This window comes from Lissotriton helveticus, chromosome 7 (genome assembly GCF_964261635.1).
Source record: "Lissotriton helveticus chromosome 7, aLisHel1.1, whole genome shotgun sequence".
NCBI classification, from domain to species: Eukaryota; Metazoa; Chordata; class Amphibia; order Caudata; family Salamandridae; genus Lissotriton; species Lissotriton helveticus.
This window is the reverse complement of record NC_136068.1, coordinates 1,275,291,424-1,275,303,766: the sequence shown is the minus strand read 5'-3', so window position 1 is coordinate 1,275,303,766 and position 12,343 is coordinate 1,275,291,424. Positions and strand designations below refer to the sequence as shown.

The 12,343-nt window shown below is 48.2% G+C and overlaps 5 non-coding genes across 5 annotated transcripts; all 5 read left to right on the top strand.

Annotated features, from left to right (window-relative positions):
* The first annotated feature begins 2,889 nt into the window (after positions 1–2,889).
* TRNAR-UCG (transfer RNA arginine (anticodon UCG)) lies at positions 2,890–2,962 on the top strand. Its single transcript has one exon. It is a non-coding gene; the product is annotated as a tRNA-Arg (tRNA).
* Positions 2,963–3,438: 476 nt separating this feature from the next.
* Positions 3,439–3,511, top strand: TRNAR-CCU (transfer RNA arginine (anticodon CCU)). Its single transcript has one exon. It is a non-coding gene; the product is annotated as a tRNA-Arg (tRNA).
* Positions 3,512–3,972: 461 nt separating this feature from the next.
* Positions 3,973–4,045, top strand: TRNAR-CCU (transfer RNA arginine (anticodon CCU)). Its single transcript has one exon. It is a non-coding gene; the product is annotated as a tRNA-Arg (tRNA).
* Positions 4,046–4,611: 566 nt separating this feature from the next.
* On the top strand, positions 4,612–4,684 carry TRNAR-CCU (transfer RNA arginine (anticodon CCU)). Its single transcript has one exon. It is a non-coding gene; the product is annotated as a tRNA-Arg (tRNA).
* Positions 4,685–11,426: 6,742 nt separating this feature from the next.
* TRNAR-CCU (transfer RNA arginine (anticodon CCU)) lies at positions 11,427–11,499 on the top strand. The gene has a single exon. It is a non-coding gene; the product is annotated as a tRNA-Arg (tRNA).
* The last annotated feature ends 844 nt before the right edge of the window (positions 11,500–12,343 follow it).

The following is a 12,343-nucleotide window of genomic DNA, read 5'->3' as shown; positions in this document are numbered from 1 at the left end:
TGTAGCCTTTATAGACCTAAAGACTCCCTTCGATCTTGTCTCGAGTAACCAGCTCTGGCAGGTGTTAAAAGATATGGGTCTTCCCTTGGAGATTCTATCCTTAATTATTCGCCTACATGAGGCTAACTTTGCTAAGCACCTACACTCTTCTCCCTCTTTGTGAATGGTGTTGTCCAGTTCCTCTCTGATGTCCCAGCAGACACCCCTACTTTGGAGGGGGCAAAAGTGGTAACTTTATTATTCACTGATGACACACTGTTAGTATTCAAACTAAACTTCAGCTACTATTAAATTGTTTTAAAGCCTTTTGTGATTCTAGAGGATTAGACGTTAACACCTCTAAGACAAATCTCCTATTCCTTAACCCCCACACATCTTTTAGGGGTAAACATTCATTAGGAGGGGTTCCACTGGAAAGGGAAAGTACCCTTGAATACCTGAGTATTACCCTTTGGGAAGATTTGCATTGGAAGCCTCACATAGCTAAGCTGACCCTAAAGCACAGGCAAACAACAGGGGCTTTGATAAAAGAACACAGAACTTCCTTTAGCAAACCAGTGGCAGCACCACTCCCGATCTATTATTCCGAAGCGGTGGGCTCAGCTTTCAATGAAGCAGAACTCTGGGGCTTTGAAGAGATGGTTGCTCTGTCGAATTCTGAGAATACGTTTTTGAGGTCCCTAGCTCGCAGTACGCCCACCTCTTAAGTTCCGCCCACCAGCAATATATATCGGGTCCTCTGGCAGACTTCCAACTCACAGTCAGTTGTCTGCAGACAAAACGATGGGCTGAAAAGAAATTCCCTATCCGTGGCCCCACGAACCACCTGAAGGACCAGTGTTCAGTAGGTTAACAGAAGCTGACCGCACCATATCATATGGAAAATGTCCACGTCCTACATGGCACCCCGGGGAAACTGGGAACATAGCATATATGCATCTGGGAGTCACATAGGCCCGGTGTAAGTAAGAGTTGAATGAGTTTGAAACGGGCATTATCAGACACTTTAGGACTAGAGTCTAATATCTTTTTCTAGGAGGCGTCCGAGCTAGATATTCCACCTCCCACTCTGACCTAAGGGTCAAGAGATCCAGCTGTACCCCCACCAGCAGGGCCCTATACAGGAGCGTAACTCCTTTTGTTCGACCCATAATAAGGAAACGGAGACACAGGCAGTTGTGCACCAGTTTTTGTGCAAGTCCGGCACCCCACCATTCACGAAACTTGGGGGTCCATGTAGAATGAGATGGACCATTGGGTTATCATAGCACTCCTGGAGGTCCGAGAAAGGGCATCGCAAAAAGATCTCCCAGGGCATCAATTCTACTTTGTGCGTTCTAGCGCTCATCTAAGCTTTGGTAGCCATGAGCTACAAGTGACTGGAGAGTTGAGACCCTGTTACCCTGTGCTAAATAGTATAGGTGCGGTTGGAAAATCAGTAAAAGAACGAGGCACATATAATGTTGCCTGTTGTGATTAATCACTCGTCTGGTTGTGTATGCATCATACCCCTGCAGGGTACCTCACTTCTTAGAATGTGGTTTTCCTCATAAATTGCCCAATTGATTTTTATAAAAGGGCCACCAATGTAATTTTGTTATATTGTTGCACTCTAGCCCATCATTATTAGTGCAATTGACCGACGTGGAGACACTGACATAAAGACACAGACGTTGAAACTGACACTAGAACACAAACCTGGACATTGTTCACTGCAACATTGCATTGGTTACTGTCACAGTGACCTTCCCTGAGTACACAGTGACAGTTGGACAACACCCCACTGACACAGAGATAATGAAATTAACCTGGGAACAATGCAATTGGGATATTGACAATGCCAATGGTAGATGGAGAAATAGGAACACTGACAGGGAAACAGAGGGAAATTGACACACTTACAATAACACTGTAGTGGTGACGCTGACCCAGGAATACTGATATGGATACATGAACACAGGCATACAGTGCTATTGATATTGACTTTAACACTTGTGCAGAAAATCGAACATCCATTGCTGCCTCTGGGAAACCGCTATGGATAAAATGAAACACGGACACGAGGACAATTAAACATTGATGTTGCCAACATTGACATTGGAATAGTGACACTTGTACAGTGTCGGATAAACTGAGGTGTGGATATTAGCATTGATTCAGTGACACTGAAAATGCCAAAGGGACACGTGTGACATGGAGACGCCATGATTGACACGGTCGAGCGGTCGTTTTTGACACTGATGGGGACTTAAAAACATTTATGGGAAAGGAAAGTATGAATGTGTTGGAAAGATTAGATGTGAATTAAACTTAACGCCTCCCTAACAGCACACTGTACCTGTTAGTTCAAATTACCATAATATAAGATGGTTCAACTAAGAAATCACCAATGATTGTTGTAGCTGTTAGAGGCTAGCTATATATCTTGAGATATCAGTATTAAGAACATTGTCGTTTTCAAAATCTATCTAATCCTGTTCGTAAACCTGGGATCTCAACATGAACTTAGCCTCGCCCTCTAATCGATACAAGAGTCTTTGGTGATTTCCTCCATCACCTTATATACTGATGTGGGGATACTGAGAAAAAAAACATTCTGACTGACACTGACCTTTGTCCAGAAACTTGCACAAGTAATGGTAATTGTTGACTCTCCCACCTCGAAGAAAAAGAGAGAGAAAATGAGACACGGCGCGATGGACAAAAGGGTAACGTGCGGTAAAGTGTATGCAGATAACGAAAGCCACAAGGGCCGTTTGCCCCCTCCACCCCCCCTTTTCATTTAACTGAGGCTGCTGGTACGTTTCTTGACAATTTCCTTTCTGTGAACATTGAAGTTCGCATGGTTAGTTTGCTTCTTAAAAATTACGAAAGCTGTTCATAGCAGCAGACCGCGTGGCCTAATGGATAAGGCGTCTGACTTCGGATCAGAAGATTGAGGGTTCGAGTCCCTTCGTGGTCGTTGTTTTTTAGTCACTTTTATAAATTCTTACAATTTTTGGGGTGAGCTCTAACTATTAGCAACAACTAATAGTTTTTGAAATAACTTTATATTTACTATATTTTTCTTTTGTTCGTTCTGATATTAAACCGTTGTAAAACTAACAAGGAAGAATGTGCGAGGCATAGAGGGTTTCGTTAGGCACACACGAATGTAGTGTTAGCTCTGAGTATTCCATAGAGAAAGCGTACAGTAGCTGGATGAGTGTGTATGCAGAGTAAATGTGCGCATTTCTGTTTATGCACGCGCGCTACAGCACCCCCTAAAACCCCCCGGAAACATCAGCGCCAAAGCAACCCCCCCCCCCCAATATAATGAGTGTGTATGCTGAGACAAGTAAATGTACGCACTTCTGTTTATACACGCGCGCCAAAGCTCACCCTCCCTCTCCTTACTGAGACAGACAAAGAAAGAGGAAATGGTGTTGAGAATGTACAGCCCCAGTGGCCTAATGGATAAGGCACTGGCCTCCTAAGCCAGGGATTGTGGGTTCGAGTCCCATCTGGGGTGGATCGTGGACATTTTTTCCTGCGAAGCATTATTTATCTACCTATTTACAGTAGCGCAGGAAGCACAGTTGAAGGTCGAAAGAGAGAAATTATAAAGTTACGCGTTACTGGATCTGACTGGGAAATATGTGTTTGCGCGAGAGGTAATAGTGTATTTCGGACTTCTAAGTATCGAAATAATGAATGTTTGAATTGTAGTGTTTTGTGGTCATCCCTTCAGTGATGTGTTTGTGAGATGGCCTGTAAAACGCAATCCGCACACAATTTATGTGAACTTCCGCCTAGACTGAGCTCCGCACTGCACTGAATTTTTAACCTTCGCATTACACTTAACTCGCAATGTTTAGAAGATGGAAGTGTGCTCGAGAAAAAAAAAAGTAACACCCAGACTAGTGAGGATCTGTGCGCCTGCGCAGGAGCTTTCACTATAGGGAGCGTCATGACAACGGCGTATTCGACCTAGCCCCAGTGGCCTAATGGATAAGGCACTGGCCTCCTAAGCCAGGGATTGTGGGTTCGAGTCCCATCTGGGGTGGCTGACAAAATTGTTTTTTGTTGTCATGTATCTTATTTTGTTTGAATCTTATTTTGTTTGAATCTTCAGTCTCATGCACTGCAGCGCAATGGATTCGTTAACCGATTCCAGTACATTCTATTAACTCAAACCTTAATCATCCACAGCAGTAGTGTTTTGCACCTGACCGTGAAAATATTTATATAAGATTATATGTTATTTATTCACTCGTCCATGCACAAATCGTAAGTATACACCGCACAGGTACATATAGCACCAGTGGCCCGATGGAGATGCCTTCGTCTAAAACAGGGATCTGGGGGTAAAAAAAATTGCTTTTATGGTTGTTTATCCAATTTTGCTGGGGTCTTCACTCTTTAGCACATTAGGGCTGAAACGTGATGGCTTAACGGTTTCACGTAAACGCTGACATTTCAAACTTTAATCACCACAGCACGGGTATTTTTGAAGATTGTATATTCTTGTTTCATAGAGACGAGTGTGTAGAACATTCAGTTCGAGGAAGAAGTACGTGTAGATGAATGGATTCTGCCTTAAACCGCCCCAGTTGGATTGTGTTGTAAGCAGCCCCAGTGGCCTAATGGATAAGGCACTGGCCTCCTAAGCCAGGGATTGTGGGTTCGAGTCCCATCTGGGGTGGAGTAAATATGTGTTTTTTTGCAGTTTATCTAGTTCTGTCAGGGTCTTCACTCTCAACAACATTAGGACTGTAAGGTGGGTGAAGGGGAAGACAAATGTGAACATCTAGTAGGATGGATGGTTTTTTATATAGCGCAATATCACCGCCAGGTCTCAAAGCGCTTTGCATTGGAAACCCGTCCTGGTTTTTCCCTGTGAGATAGCCCCTACTGGGTATCCCCAAGGTGAAAGCCAGGCATCCCGCCGCAGGGGGCCGTAGTGGAGATTAAGCAAGCTATTGCCCAGAGTTGCAGAGTGTGAACCTGTGATTCGAGTAGGCACCAAAGCGAGAATTACCGAGTCCGTGGACATTTTGGGCTCAAGACCCTGCCGAGTCGGGAATTGAACCCTGGTCCCGGGTCTGATCTCAGCGTCCGGGTCTGCCTCCTCTAACCAGTGAGCCACACTTCTCCACTAGTAGCTGAATTTCACAATTTGAAACCAGAAAACGCATGATCAATCCCGGCTCCCCACTTGACCAAATTATGTGCTTCTCAGCAATTGTTTTATTTTACTTTCCCTCCTTATTCTTCATGATCACTTATAAAAATGACCGTGAAATACATGAGTTCAAGATATGCGCTGTAGGAAACCAGCTCCTGTGTATGATTTTATGAACTATAATGTTGTCTGTGCCTAATAGCAACCTAGGCCCCTCAAATCAATCAATCAATCAATCACTGCATTTTCTAAAGCGTGCTACATATCCGTGAGGGTCTCAAGGCTCTGGGGGGGGCCGAGGGGGAGATGCTACTGATCAAAGAGCCAGGTCTTGAGAAGTCTTCTGAAGGCCAGCAGGCCCTGAGTCTGTTGTAGGCTGGTGGGAAGAGTGTTCCAGGTCTTGGCGGCGAGGTAGGAGAAGGATCTGCCGCCGGCCGTGGCTTTCCGGATACGAGGAACTGTGGCGAGGGCAAGGATGGCTGAGCGGAGGCTTCGGGTGGGGGTGTGGAAGCTGAGTCGGTTGTTGAGGTATGTAGGTCCAGTGTTGTGTAGGGCTTTGTGTGCGTGGATGAGGAGTTTGAAGGTGATCCTCTTGTTGACGGGGAGCCAGTGCAGGTCTCTCAGGTGGGGTGTGATGTGGCTGCGTCGGGGGACGTCTAGGATCAGTCGTGCCGAGGCGTTCTGGATTCGTTGTTGTCGTCTCAGGAGCTTGGTTGTTGTTCCTGAGTAGAGGGCGCTCCCGTAGTCGAGTCTAATGGTGACGAGGGCCTGGGTGACAGTTTTTCTTGTGTCCTGGGGGATCTATTTGAAGATCCTGCGGAGCATTCGGAGGGTGTTGAAGCAGGACGCGGAGACAGCGATGACTTGCCTGGTCATGGAGAGGGTGGAGTCGAGGATGACCCCCAGGTTGCGTGCGTGGTCTGTGGGTTCTGGGGCTGTGCCTAGCGACGTGGGCCACCAAGAGTCGTCCCAGGCCGATGGGGTGGGTCCGAGAATGAGGACCTCCGTTTTGTCTGAATTCAGCTTCAGTCTGCTGTCCTTCATCCAGTCGGCTACGGCCTTCATTCCTCTGTGGAGGTTGGCTTTGGCGGTGTGGGGGTCTTCAGTGAGGGATATGATCATCTGGGTGTCGTCGGCGTAGAAGATGATGTTGAGATTGTGTTGTCGTGCGACGTGGGCGACTGGTGCCATGTAGATATTGAACAGCGTCGGGCTGAGGGAGGATCCCTGTGGGACGCCGCAGATGATCTCGGTGGTTTTTGAGCGGAAGGGTGGGAGGCGGAAGCTCTGGGTTCTGCCAGAGAGGAAGGATGTGGTCCAGGCCAGGGCCTTCTCTTGGATTCCGGCGTCATGGAGGCGTGTTGATAGGGTTCGGTGGCAGACTGTGTCAAAGGCTGCTGATAGGTCCAGGAGGATGAGGGCGGCTGTTTCTCCTTTGTCCATCAGGATCCCGATGTCGTCAGTGGCGGCGATGAGGGCGTTCTCGGTGCTGTGGTTGCTGTGGAAACCAGATTGGGTAGGGTCCAGGATGTTGTTGTCTTCAAGGTAGCGGGTTAGCTGTTTGTTGACAATCTTCTCTGTCATTTTGCCGGGAACGGGAGCAGGGAGATGGGCCGGAAGTTCTTGAGGTCTTTGGGGTCCGCCTTGGGCTTCTTCAGGAGGGCGTTGATCTCGGCGTGCTTCCAGCTTTCCAGGAAGGTTGCTGTCTCGAAGGAGCTGTTGATTGTTTTCCGGAGGTGGGGTGCCATGGTTGTGCTGGCTTTGTTGAAGCCGTGGTAAGGGCAGGGGTCGGATTGGGATCCGGAGTGGATGGAGTTCATGGTTTTGATGGTGTCTTCGTCGCTGACGTTGGACCAGGTGGTCAGGCAGCTGGTGCGGGTGGTGATCGCAGGGTGGAGGGCTCGGTGGTGGGTGCGGGGGTGTCGGAGTTGAAGCTGTCGTGGATGTCGGCGATCTTGCGGTGAAAAAGGTGGCCAGGGAGTCGCACAGGTCCTGTGATGGTGGGATGTTGTTGGTGTTGGAGCTGGGGTTGGAGAGTTCCTTCACAATGCTGAAGAGCTCTTTGGTGTTGTGTGCGTTGTTGTCTAAGCGGTCCTTGAAGGCGGTCCTTTTGGCGGTCTTGATGAGTTGGTGGTGTCTGCGGGTGGCGCTTTTGTGGGCTGTGTGGCTGTCTGGCGTGCGGTCGTGGAGCCATTTCTTCCCCAGCTTCCGACAGGTGCGCTTGGAGGTCCGGAGGTCTTCGGTGAACCAGGAGGCTTTCTTGTTGGTGTGGTTGGTTGTGGAGGTCTTGTGAGGGGCGAGGGTGTTGGTGCAGTCGTAGATCCACTGTTTGAGGTTGGTCGCGGAGGTGTCTGGGTCGGTGCGGTCGGCGGGTGGTCTCAGGGCGAGGGTGGTGGTCAGTTGGTCCTTGGTGACCTTGCCCCAGCAGCGGCGTGGCAGCTGTTGGGTGCGGTGGTGTGTGGTGGGTTTTTTCTGAAGGTGAAATGGACGCATCTGTGGTCGGTCCAGTGGGGTTCGGTGGTGTGGTTGAAGGAGATGTGGGGGCTTGTGGAGAAGATGGGGTCCAGCGTGTGTCCAGCGGCGTGGCTGTGTGTCGTCACGAGCTGTTTGAGTCCGAGGTTGGCGAGATTGTCGATCAGGGCGGTGGAGTTTGCGTCATTGTTGTTCTCGAGGTGGAAGTTCAGGTCCCCGAGGAGGATGAAGTCCGTGGAGGCGAGGGCGTGGGTGCTGACTAGGTCGGCGATGGTGTCGCAGAACTGTGGTCGTGGTCCGGGTGGTCTGTAGACGAGTGTTCCTCTGAGGGTGGTGTTGGCGTCGGTGTGGATCTGGAAGTGCATGTGCTCGGCGGTGGTGAGGGTGTCGTCGGTGTTGGTCGAGACTCTGAGGGTGTCCTTGTGGATGATGGCGATTCCCCCTCCAACTCCGTTGGTTCGGTTTCTGCGGGAGATCTTGTAGCCCTGTGGGATGGCTATGGCGATGTCTGGTGCTGAGGTGGCGTTCAGCCAGGTCTCCGTCAGGATGGCGACATCGGGAGTGGTGGAGTCTAGGAGGTCCCAGAGTTCGATGGCGTGCTTGCGAGTGGAGCGGGTGTTGAGGAGGATGCAGCGGAGGTGGTTGGGTTCTCTGGTTGATGGTTTGGTGGGCTGGATGCTGGTGAATCTGCAGTTCCGGCAGGCGAAGGGCCCTTGGCTGCGCTTCGGGGTGGCCCGGTAGCAGGGGTGGTCTCGTCCGGTGTTGAGTACACGGAGGGTGCTGGAGTCGTAGTGCAGTCTTGCGTTGCGGGGGGTGCAGGGTCCAGGGGTCCTGGCGCTGGGCGCAGTCTAGGCGTGGACAAGCGCAGTCGGGCTTGCCTTTGGCGCGCCATCGTCGCGCCAGCCGCGCGGCCGCTGCAGCCGCCATGAGAAGGGGAGGTGGGAGGGAGGAGAAGGTGGGAGGGAGCTAATGGGGGCTGGGGGGCGGGTGCAATAGCGCCTATATAGTGGGCTCATCGCAGTACGTGCTCAGTAATAAGTTGTCTTCTTAATTTCTGTGCCAGAAATAAAATAACATCAGAATAGCTGCTTTTACACACCAAGATGCTGCAGTCATATAACAGGATGCTTGTTCCCAAAATGCCTGCCTTTCAGTATTGTGTTCCACGCACACAAAAAAATACAAATGTTTTCACTGTCCTAGTGTTGTTGTTAAACATTAGGACTACTTCTCTTTTTTAGCAGTTGCACAAGGGGCTTGAGCTGGTGAAAGATACAGATTACTCGTATATAGTTTGGAAACCCATAGTCAAGTGAAATTCTATGTCAGGACCAAAGACTAGAATTATGCTCCACTTTCTTCAGCCTTTAAGTCAACATTAAGAACTATCTTTTCCATGAAATACTGGGGAAATGAAGTAGAAAAAACTGTAACCAGTCAACAATGTCCTTTTGTTAGGAGGTTTCATTTCATCTCTATAGTGCTCTTCGCCCTCTCAATCAGATGATTTGTAGAGCGATACTTATCACCCGTGAGGGTATCCAGGCGCAGGCAGGATCCGGTTGATTAGCAGAATATAGGTCTTCAGGGACTTTATGAACTCTAGAAGAGATGGGGAGGTGCATAGATGAAAGGGTAGCTCGTTCCATGTCTTCGCTGCTAGGTAGGAGAAGGCGCAACCTCTGCATCTTCTACGTCGGATACGGGGCTGAGGGTTAGATAAGGGAACACGGAGCAGAGGTGACTGGTGGACAACGGCTGCTCCTCCGTAAGGGCGGAGGAGCGTCGCCCCACTGACTCAGCCAGCAGCTGAAAAATAAAATGTTGTTGTTTTATTTTTCAGCTGCTGGCTGAGCCTGCGTATGTGGGGGCCGGGCCATAGGAGGGAGCGGAGTCATGTGCACTGGTAAGTGTGCATGTTTGTTTGACCCGGCCATCTTAGGCCAGCCAAACAGACATGCACATTTAGGTTTCTCCAACCCGGCTGTATTAGCCGGGTTAGAAATACAGCACATACTCCCTGTTCTGAGCTGTGAAACCAGTCTGCTCAGCCCAATCCCTGCGCGGCTTTCATAACATGACTGCAGCGCGGGATAGCACAGGGAGTCTGACGAAGTCCCAGTGTCTGCCGTGACCGGGAAGCAAAGGAGCTCTGAGTTGCGAGGCGCCAGAAGCAGGATTAGGTAAGTTTATGTTTTCTTTTTCGTATTCCCACCCACCCACCCACCACTGTTTATTTGCTTCGGCTGCCACTGCTGGTGGACTGAAGAAAGTTCAGGCAGTGGTTTAAGCAGGCGGGTCCGCAGGTGTGTAGAGCCTTGTATGCATGAGTCAGGAGCTTGAACTGGTATCTAGACAACCACATAAGTAAGATTGTTCCATTTTGGTTATATGTATTCTTCTCATTAGTTGACTGCGTGAGCAGAGGGATTGGGAATGGGTTGGGCCACCGTGCCTGAGCTTGTCCTGGTGCACCGGCTTTCATTACGAACATAACCATTCAAAGATTGTTCTCCTTTGGCATGAGGTAATTGAAGGCACCTGTATATGCAATTCCTGTGTCTCCTCTCTCCGCTACACCTGCGCAAAACTGCAACATTACTAGCACTGGTCCATACTCTGAGATTTAAGGGATGCCGAAATAGAACATATGCAGTGCAAGGGCGAGGGCGGCCAGTCTGCATAACGGGCAGTAAGTTAGTTAGTAAGTAAGTAATGCAAGGGCTCAAGTAATTGAGGATAGAATGCTAAAATATGAAGTAATGATGGCTTTTTGGGGGCACCAGAGTGCTAAGAGCACACTCTGGATTTAGGATGTGTTGAAGCCAGATCCAAGGAAGGATTTTGAATGGGATTCCCTACATTGGGATCCAAGCCCCTATGGTTTCCTTTACGTTTAAGGTCACTGCTACTCCTCTGGTGTGCAATAGACCCATTGACTCTTTTCAGACTGATCAACACGAAGAAAGAACAAACTTGTGAAAGCACATCAGATAGCAAGATATGTTAACAAATGCTGTATGAACATGCAGATAGCACCTCTATTTGCAGTAATAACCTACAACATGCAAAAACTGAATTTGTTGCCATAAATTCGACTGTTATTATAAGGACATTCGAGACGAGGGTTTATACCGGGATTGCGGTCTCTGGATGTATTCCGTACATCTGAGCTCGAATTGTGACTGCAGTTACTGAGGGGTTGATATATTATGACTACGAGAATGTAAAGACTGTGTAACCCCAGTGGCCTAATGGATAAGGATTGTGGGTCCGAGTCCCATCTGGGGTGGCGGATGAAAAGGTTTTTTTTGTTGTCAAGTATCCGATTTTTGTTAGCATCTTCAGTCTCATGCACTGTAGCGTAATGGATTCGCTAACCGTTTCAAGTAAATTCTTCTGACTCAAACTGTAACCATCACAGCAGTGGTGTTTTGCACCTGACCGTGAACATATTCAAGATTATATATAATTTAATCAATCGTCCAGGCGGAAATCGTAACTGTACACCGCACAGTCTAATAAAGGGATCCCATCTGGGGGTGAAAGAAATATGTTTTTGTGGTTGTGTATCCAATTATGCTGGGGTCTTCACTCTTAAGCACATTAGGGCTGAAACGTGATGGATTAAAAGGTTCACGTAAACGCTGAAATGTCAAACTTTAATCACCACAGCATGGGTATTTTTGAAGATTGTATATACTTGTTTTATACCTACCTAGGTGCGAGGAGGGGGGTAGAACTTGTACTTCATTGACAAAGTAAGTGTTGTATTATGTATCGTAAAGCAGCCCCAGTGGCCTAATGGATAAGGCACTGGCCTCCTAAGCCAGGGATTGTGGGTTCGAGTCCCATCTGGGGTGGAGAAAAGATGTGTTTTTTGCACTTCATCCACTTTTGTCAGGGTCTTCACTTTCAACAACATTAGGACTGTTAGGTGGGAGAAGGGGAAGTCAAACGTGTACATCTAGTGGCAGAATTTCACAATATGAAACCAAAAAAAGCATGATTAATACCGGCTACCCACTTGACCAAATTGTGTAATTCGCAGCAATTGTTTTATTTCACTTTCCCTCCTTTTTCTTCATGAACACTTTTAAAATGACCACGAAATACACGAGTTCAAGATGTGCTCTGTAGGAAACCAACTCCTGTGTATGATTTTATAAACTATAATGTCCGTGCCTAATAGCAACCTTGGCCCTCCAAAGAGCGCATATAACAAGTGACTTGCCTCTTAGTTTACAATTGCGAATGTTGTCAGTGTGGGTGGAAGGAAACATTAATGTTTCTTAAATTCTTGTTAGAAAAATATCACTTAAAAAAATCACTTCTCAAGGCACTGAAATAATCCAATGCACGAAGCCCTGCGCCGGAACGCCTACAAGTGGCGCAGGGCTTTACAACGTGACGCATCTGCCTAGATGCGTCACGTTGTAAATGGGTCGTAGGGATGCGCCACGTTTACGCCGCAGTTGCGTGACGCAAACGTGGCGCATTCCCATCATAGATCTGCCCCTTAGTGTGTTGCTGTTTCATATGAAAGACTATGGGTGTGATGCAGCGGTACTCCAAAAATAATTTCTAATACCATGTCACGTCTCCTGAAGTACTAAATCATACATATACTCATCAGTGGGGCCCAGGACACTGCGAGTCACTCACAAAACACTTACACCCTACTTCATGGATTGGTGAAATTCAAAG